The following is an 8,785-nucleotide window of genomic DNA, read 5'->3' as shown; positions in this document are numbered from 1 at the left end:
AATTAAATTAATTTAAATTTTAAATTAAATTAAAAAAAAATTAAATGCTTTACTTTTCTTATAGAACCCAAAATACAAAACTCATTCCAAGGCTTCAATTTAGATTAACAATTTAGATTAACCATTAACATTAATGGTCCATTTTATCACTATTCCAATGGTGGTCATTACACTATTACCTTATTAATGACTTTTGTCTCGTTATATGTTTCCTTCCTAAGAAGAATACTTTGCCTTTGGTAGATTTAAAGCTTATCAGAGTTGAAGTTAGCAGAGTCTAGTTTTTTTCCCAAACTCACCTCATGCCACCCTTTTAAAGCATGATTACCATTTCCATGTATGTTAAGCAATATAGTCTTTAAAAAGCTGCATTCAATTGATACTCAATCCACATAAATTAAAATTCTATTCTATTAACAGCTCATACACAGGGAAAATGTACAACACTCATGTGATTATTTTATTCTTCAACTTTACCCTTCTTTCACAAGCCACTTTAGGTACGCTAGTGTGAAAACTTATAGCTTAACTGTCTAAATTATATATACTCACACCATTTAACTTTATTACCAAGTTGTGACCAGTCATCTAACAGTAACACAAAGGTTTTAACCTGTCCATCCCCTAGGTTTTACTTTGTGAAATGAATGACTTAGATGTATCTTACTGATGATATGTTTGAAATACATTTTTTTTTTTTTTTGCTTTTTGGAGGGCAATTGGGATTAAGTGACTTGCCCAAGGTCACATGGCCAGTTTTGTGTTGTGTCTAAGGCTGGATTTGAACTCAGGTCCTCCTGACTCCAGGGCCAGTGCTCTATTCAATGTGCCACCTAGTCGCCCCTGAAATACACTTTTAAAACAATAGTCATAAAAATGTGAAGGCCATTTAAATAGTAAGATTTTTTTTTACACATCTACCACTGACCATACAAAACAGGTTTTAAAATGCTTGTTGTGAACTTGTTTAGATATTTGAAATGCAACTTTATTATGATCTAAATGAAAAAGGAATGGGAATGACAGTAACAAACAAGATTCACCACTGAATATTGTGATGGGACTGAAGCAGTCTTATATTTGAAACTCAAGGGGATGGAATTGTGGTCCAAAACAGCTAAACACATAGGTCTAAAATATGAATTGTATATTTTTGAAACTTCTACATTCACTCTGAAGCCCATTCATTTCCTTCAGCATCTCAAAGATTAATCACATGTTCTACTCAGCTATATAATGTAGTGGCAAGCATACTGCACCACTGACATCACAAGGCAGTTACCTACAAACGAGACCTCTACTGCTGGGCTCTGGCTTCATTCCCTTATGGGTAATCCTCTTCATCAGGCAGCGCAATCTGTAAGTCCATTCATGTTGGGTTGCCACTGTTAGGTCTATGGCAACCTCTGGAGGTGTAAGAGCAGGCATGGCAACAAACTCCAAATTAGGGTCTCCAATTAGTTTTCTAGCAAATCAAAGGAAGGGCTTTTCAAAGGTTTAGTTACTTTTGTCTGAGATGTCATAGTACTGGAGATTCTTCTTCCTATGGAAGACAATTGATTTTGCCTTGACTTTTCTGTCCTTAATATCCACTTTGTTGCCACACAACACTTTAGAGATATTTTTACATACTCACACCAGATTTCTATGCCACTTAGGTACATTCTTGTAAGAAACTCTTTTTTAAAAAAAAGCTTGTTTATTTATTTGCTTTTAATTTGCAACATTTAGTTTCACAAGCTTTTGAGTTCCATTTTTTTCCCCTCTCTCTCCTCCCCCCTTCTCCTGCTATGTTGACATGCAATCCAATATAGGTTCTACAAATACCTTCACATTAAACATTAATCAAATAGTAAAGAAAGATTAAAGCCAATGGAATGAACTATAAGAAAGAAAGAACAAAATAAAACAAAAAAAAGAGAGAGCAAGTAGTTTGCTTCAGTCTGCACTCAGACTCTGTAGTTCTTTCTCTGGATGTGCATAGTAGCCCTTTCCATCATGAATCTTTTGGAATTATCTTATACCCTTGCATTGATGAGAGGAGCCCAGTCTATAAAAATTAATCATCAGAAATACAATGTGTGTGTAATTGTGTACAATGTTCTCCTGGTTCTGCTCCCCTCACTCAGCATTAGTTTATGTAAGTCTCTCCAGGTTATTATGAAGTACATCTGCTATTCATTTCTTATAGCACAATAGTATTCTATTACATTCATATACCACAACTTGTTTAGTTATTCCCCAATTGGTGGGCATCCCCTTGATTTCCAATTCTTTGCCACCACAAAAAGATCTGCTATAAATATTTTTGCACATATAGGTCCTTCTCCCACTTGTATGATCTTTTTAGGATAAAACCCTAGAAGTGGTATTGCTGAGTCAGGGTATGTACGTTTTTTATAGCCCTTTAGGCATAGTTCCAAATTGCTTTCCAGAATGGTTGGATCAGTTCACAACTCCACCAACAAAGTATTAATGTTCCAATTTTCCCATATCGTTTCCAGCATTTATTATTTTCCTGTTTTGTCATGTTAGCCAATCTGACAGGTGAGATGTGGTACCTCAGAGCTGTTTTGATTTGCATTTATCTAATCAATAGTGATTTAGGGCATTTTTCATATGATTATAGATATCTTTAATTTCTTCCTCTGAAAACTGCATGTTCCTATCCTCTGACCATTTATCAATTGGGGAATGACTTGTATTATTATATATTTGACTCAATTCTCTATATATTTTAGAAATGAGGCCTTTATCAGAGACACCAGTTGTAAAAATTCTTTCCTAGTTTTTGGCTTCCCTCCTAATCTTGGTTACATTGGCTTTATTTGAACAAAAACTTTTCAATTTAATATAATCAAAATTATCCATTTTGCATTTTGTAATGCTCTCTATCTCTTCTCTGGTCATAAATTCTTCCCTTTCTCCATAAATCTGGCAGGTAAACTATTCCTTGCTCTCCCCAATTGCTTACAGTATGAGCCTTTATATCTAGATCATGAGTCCATTTAGACTTTATTTTGGTATATGGTGTAAAATATTTTTATGTCCATTTTTTGCCATACTGTTTTCAGTTTTACCAGCAGTTTTTGTCAAATAGTGAATTCTTATCCCAGAAACTGGAGTCTTTGGGTTTATCAAAGAGTAGATTACTATAGTTATTGACTACTGTGTCTTGTATACCTGATCTATTCCACTGATCAGTTACTCTATTTATCAGTCAGTACTGAGTAATTTTGATGAATGCTGTTTTATAATACAGTTTAAAATCTAGAATGACTAAGCCACTTTCCCTAGCATTTCTTTTCATTAATTCCCTTGTTATTCTGAAACTTTTGTTCTTCCAGATGAATTTTGTTACCATTTTTTTTCTAGCTCTATAAAATAATTTTTGACAGTTTGACTGGTATAGCACTAAATAGATAAATTAATTTAGGTAAAATTGTCATTTTTATATATTAGTTTGATCTAACCATGAGCAACTGATGTTTTTTTCAATTATTTAGATCTGATTTTATTTGTGTGAAGTGTTTTGTAATTGTGTTCCTGTAGTTTCTGGGTTTGATACTCCCAAATATTTTATAATGTCTACAGTAACTTTAAATGGAATTTCCCTTTCTATCTCTTGCTATTGGGCTTCATTAGAAATACTATGTGGGTTTATTTTATATCCTGCAACTTTGCTAAATTTATTTATTATCTCAAGTAGTTTTTTACTTGATTCTCTAGGATTCTATAAGTATATCATCATATCATCTGCAAAGAGTGATAGTTTAGTCTCTTCTTTGCCTAATCTTATTCCTTCGATTTCTTTTTCTTCTCTTATTGCTACAGCTAACATTTCTAGTACTAAATTGAAGAACAGAGGTGATAGTGGACATCCTTGTTTCACCCCCGATCTTATTGGAAATGCTTCTAGCTTATCCATATTACATATAATACTTGCTGATCATTTTAGATAAATGCTACATATTATTTTAAGGAAGACTCCTTTTATTCCTATGCTTCCTAGTGTTTTTAATAGGAATGGGTGTTGTATTTTGGCAAAAGCTTTTTCTACATGTATAGAGATAATCATATGGTTTCTGTTAGTTTTGTTGTTGATGTGATTGACTATAATAATAGTTTTCCTAGTATTGAACCAGTCTGGCATTCTTGGTATAAATTCTATAAAAGTGTATTATTCTTGTGATACATTGCTGTAATTTTTTTCTGTTATTTTATTTAAAATTTTTACAACTATATTCATGAGGGACATTGGTCTATAATTTTCTTTCTCTGTTTTGGCTCTTCCTGATTTAGGTATCATTACCATATTTGTATCATAAAAATAATTTGGTAAGACTCCTTCATCAATTTTCCCAAATAGTCTATTAAGAATTGGAATTAATTGTTCTTTAAATGTTTGATAGAATTTGCTTGTAAATCCATCTGGCCCTGGAAATATTTTTCTAGGGAGTTCATTGATGGCTTGTTCAGTTTCTTTTTCTGAGAAGGGGTTATTTAAGTATTTTGCTTCCTCTTCTGTTAATCTGGGGAAGTTAAATTTTTTTAAATATTCATCCATTTCACTAAGATTGTCAAATTTATGGGCACACAATTGGGCAAAATAATTCCTAATTATTGTTTAATTTCCTATTCATTGGAGGTAAATTCAACCTTTTCATTTTTGATATTGGCAATTTTGTTTTCTTCCTTCTTTTCTTTTTTTTTTTTCTTAAAGCAATTGGGGTTAAGTAACTTGCTCAAGGTTACACAGCCAGTTATTTCTGGGTGTGGTGCTGAGTATCTGAGCCCAGGTTTGATCCCCAGGTAATCCTGAGACTGGAGCCAGTGCTCTTACTCGCTTCTTTTCTTTTTAATCAAATTGACTAAAGGTTTATCAATTTTATTGTTTTTTTTCCCATAAAACCACTCTTAGTTTTATTTATTAGTTCAATAGTTTTCTTAATTTCAATTTTATTCATCTCTCCTTTGGTTTTCAATATTTCTAGCTTAGTACTTAATTGGGGGTTTTCAATTTGTTTTTTTCTAACTTTTTCAGTTGCATGCCCAATTTATTTATCTCTTTTTTCTTGATTTTATTCATGTAATCATTCATAGATGTAAAACTTCCTCCTAAGAACCACTTTTGCTGCATCCCATAAGTTTTGGTATTTTTCATTATTGTCATTCTCTTGAATAAAGTTACTGATTGTTTCTATGATTTGTTGTTTGACCCACTCATTCTTTAGGATTAGATTGTTTAGTTTCCAATTAATTTTTAATCTATCTTTCTGTGACCCTTTATTACATATAATTTTTATTGTATCATGATCTGAAAAGGATACACTTAATATTTCTGCCTTTCTGCACTGCACTGTGACATTTTTATGCCCTAGTACATGGTCAATTTTTGTGTATGTGCCATGTACCACTGAGAAGAAGGTATATTCCATATTATCCCCATTCTTTTTCTCCAGAGGTCTGCCATATCTACCTTTTATAAAATTCTATTCACCTCCTTAACTTCTTTCTTGTTTATTTTGAGGTTAGATTTATCAAGTTCAGAGAAGGGGAGGTTGAGGTCCCTCACTAGTATAGTTTTGCTACCTATTTCTTCCTCTAACTCCCTTAACTTCTTCTCTAAGAATTTGGATCCTATACCACTTGGTGCATGTATGTTTAGTAATGATATTGCTTCATTGTCAATGGTGACTTTTAGCAGGATATAGTTCCCTTCCTTATCCCATTTAATTAGATCTATTTTTGCTTTTGCTTTGTCTGAGATTAGGATTGCTACCCCTGCTTTTTTTACTTTAGCTAAAGCATAATATATTCTATGCCAGCCTTTTACCTTTACACTGTGTGTATCCCCCTGTTTCAAATGAGTTTCTTGTAAACAGCATGTTGTAGGATTATGTTTTTAATCCATTCTGCTATCTGCTTCTGTTTTATGGGAGAGTTCATCCCATTCACATTCACAGTTATGAGTACTATCTGTGTCTTTCTCTCCATCCTATTCCCTCCCCTGTTTATGCTTTTAATTCTCCATTCTCCCTTCTCTTCCTTAAGAGTTTTCCTTTTCACCACCACCTCCCTCAATATTCCCTCCCTATCAACCACCCTCCCTTTTCCTACCCTTTCCTCTTACTACTTCTTTCCTCCCTTCTAACCCTCCCCCCCTTTTTCCCCCTTTTCCCTCCTACTGCCTGTAGGGAACAGTAGATTTTTATACTTTACAAAGTATGCTATTCCCTTCTTGAACCAAATTAGATGAAAGTAAATCTCAAACAATGCTCCTCTCTCTCCCTCCTTTCCCTCTATTATAGTAAGTTTTTGTATCTCTTCACATTAGATTCCTATATTTAACTGAGTATGTTATTCCCTCCTTGAACCAAAACCAATGAGTAAAGCTCCAAGCTCTGTGCCACCCCCTCCCCCCCACCAGGCACAACAAATCCTACCAGTCGATTTTCCACACTTTCTTTGTCTGGAAATCTGCCATGCTCCATCTCCCAATGGATTCTGCCCCTCTAAAATCTGTTCAGATTCACTTTTTAGAGGTAACTGAAGGAATTCATGAGCAAGCTAAGGTAAATTCCTGCTTTCACTCTGCCATCTTGGCTCCACCGTAACTCTTCATGTTGCATCAAACATTATAATGGCATACTGAACTTGGATGTAATAACCAGCTCTCAGATCACCAAATTTCTCTTGGCCAGCTCTATCTCATGTGTTGAATTTAATAAGCCCTCTGTTAGTATGGAACATGAAAGGATGGACCTCAACACCCAGGGTGGCTATATACTTTTTCTCAAACTCACCAGTCAAGTGACATTTTATGAATGTGGTTTTTCCAGTATCTCCAACTCCAACTAATACAAGTTTGAACTGCCCTTGGGGTTCTCCTTGGACAGTCATCGCAATGGTTCTTTCAGAAGCATCTCCATCTCCATCTGACTGAACCTCTTTTGTTTTACAAATAAGGAAACTGAGGTTTAGGTTAAGGTTTAAGTTCAAGGTCAAAGTGGTAGTAAAGTGGGATTTGAACTAATTGTTCTAAGAAATATCAACTATAGATACCTAGTACAGATCTTTGTCTTTTAAAAGGAAGAAAATGAAGAAGAAATAGGGAACTAATGAAAATGCATAAGAATGAAAGGAAGCATTATCAAATCTCAAACTGTATTACAAAACAATAGTCATCAAGCTTATTTGTAATACTGGTTTTAAAAATGCAAAAATAGATGAATGGAGCAGACTACATTGAGAAGATTGAGAAGCAATATAACATGGTAGCCTAGCATATGATAAGCCTCCCAAACAACAAGAACTACTAAGAAAGCTGAAAAGCAATTTGGTAGGAATTAGGTTTAGACTGAAATCTCTCACCATATACCAAATAGATAAACAAATGTAAAAAGTCAATTTTTTTTTTCAAAAAGAGAATGGAAGGATGCCTTTCAAGATTTTTAGATGGAAGTGTTTCTTAACATGGGGTTCAAGAGCTTGACTTTTAAAAGTATTTTGATAACTATATTTCAATATATATGACTTCCTTTGTAACCCTAGATATGTATTTTATTGCATTTTTAAAAAAATCTTCATTATCGGGGCAGCTAGGTGGTACAGTCAATAGAGCACTGGTCCTGGAGTCAGGAGGCCCTAGTTCAAGTGTGGCCTCAGACACTTGACACACTTACTAGCTGTGTGACCTTGGGCAAGTTACTTAACCCCAATTACCTTGTCTTCTCCACTCCAAAAAAAAACCAACAGAAATGTTTGGGGGCAGCTAGGTGGCACAGTGAATAAAGTACTGGCTCTGGAATCAGGAGGACCTGAGTTCAAATCCGGCTTCAGACACCTAACACAAAAACTAGCCCTGTGACCTTGGGCAAGTCACTTAACCCCAATTGCCCTCCAAAAAGCAAAAAAAAATCCTCATTCTGAAAAAGGTTGACGTCGCCAGACTTCCAGAGAGTTCTAGGACACAAAAAAGTTTAAAATGCCTGGATTAGAAAGAATGGTCATAAACAATACAGGGATAGAAGAGAATACAAAAGATAAAATAGAACTTTTATTATATACAATTTGAAAAACTATTGCATGAAAAAATCAACATAATTAGAATAAGAAGAAAAACTGCTAATTGGGGGGAAAACTTTTCATTAAATATCTGATAAAAGTTTTATATTCAAGTTTTAAAGGGAATCGACACAATTATTTAATACAAAGTGCCATTTGTCAATAGATAAGTGGTCACAATTGATAAATGGTCAAAGGATATGAACAGGTAATTATCAGAAGATGAAGTCAAAGTTATCCATAGTCGAAGGAAAAAATGCTCTAAATCACTATTGATTAGAGAAATGCAAATTAAAGCAACTCTGAGGTACCACTTCATACCTAACAGATTGACTAACATGACAGAAAAGGAAAATGACAAATATTGGAGAGAATGTGAAAAAATAGGTCATAAACAGAGGAAAAGGTACAATATATACAAAAATATTTAGAGTAATAATTTTTGTGGTTTCAAAAATCTGGAAACAAAGTAAACATCTATTGATTGAGAAATGCCCTGCTGGTTGAGTTGTGAATTGATCTAACCATCCTAGAGAGCAATTTAGAACTATGCCCAAAGAGCTATAAAGCCATGCATACCTTTTGACCCAGCAATACTACAACTAGATCTGTATCCCAAGGAGATCAAAGTAAAGGGAAAAGGAACTACTTATACAAAAATATTTATATCAGTTCTTTTTGTGGTGGTAAAGAATTGGACATTGAGGGTATTCCCATC

The 8,785-nt window shown here is 34.0% G+C and overlaps 1 pseudogene; it reads right to left on the bottom strand.

Moving 5' to 3' along the window:
• Nucleotides 1-1,324: 1,324 nt before the first annotated feature.
• On the bottom strand, nucleotides 1,325-6,903 carry LOC138150227 (GTP-binding nuclear protein Ran pseudogene; annotated as a pseudogene).
• Between the last annotated feature and the right edge of the window lie 1,882 nt (nucleotides 6,904-8,785).

Source organism: Petaurus breviceps, unplaced genomic scaffold (assembly GCF_028583685.1).
Source record: "Petaurus breviceps papuanus isolate PSGF00001 unplaced genomic scaffold, PetGlider_PUasm1.0 90865, whole genome shotgun sequence".
NCBI lineage: Eukaryota > Metazoa > Chordata > Mammalia > Diprotodontia > Petauridae > Petaurus > Petaurus breviceps.
The sequence above is the reverse complement of the archived record's forward strand: the minus strand, read 5'-3'. Positions and strand labels throughout refer to the sequence as shown.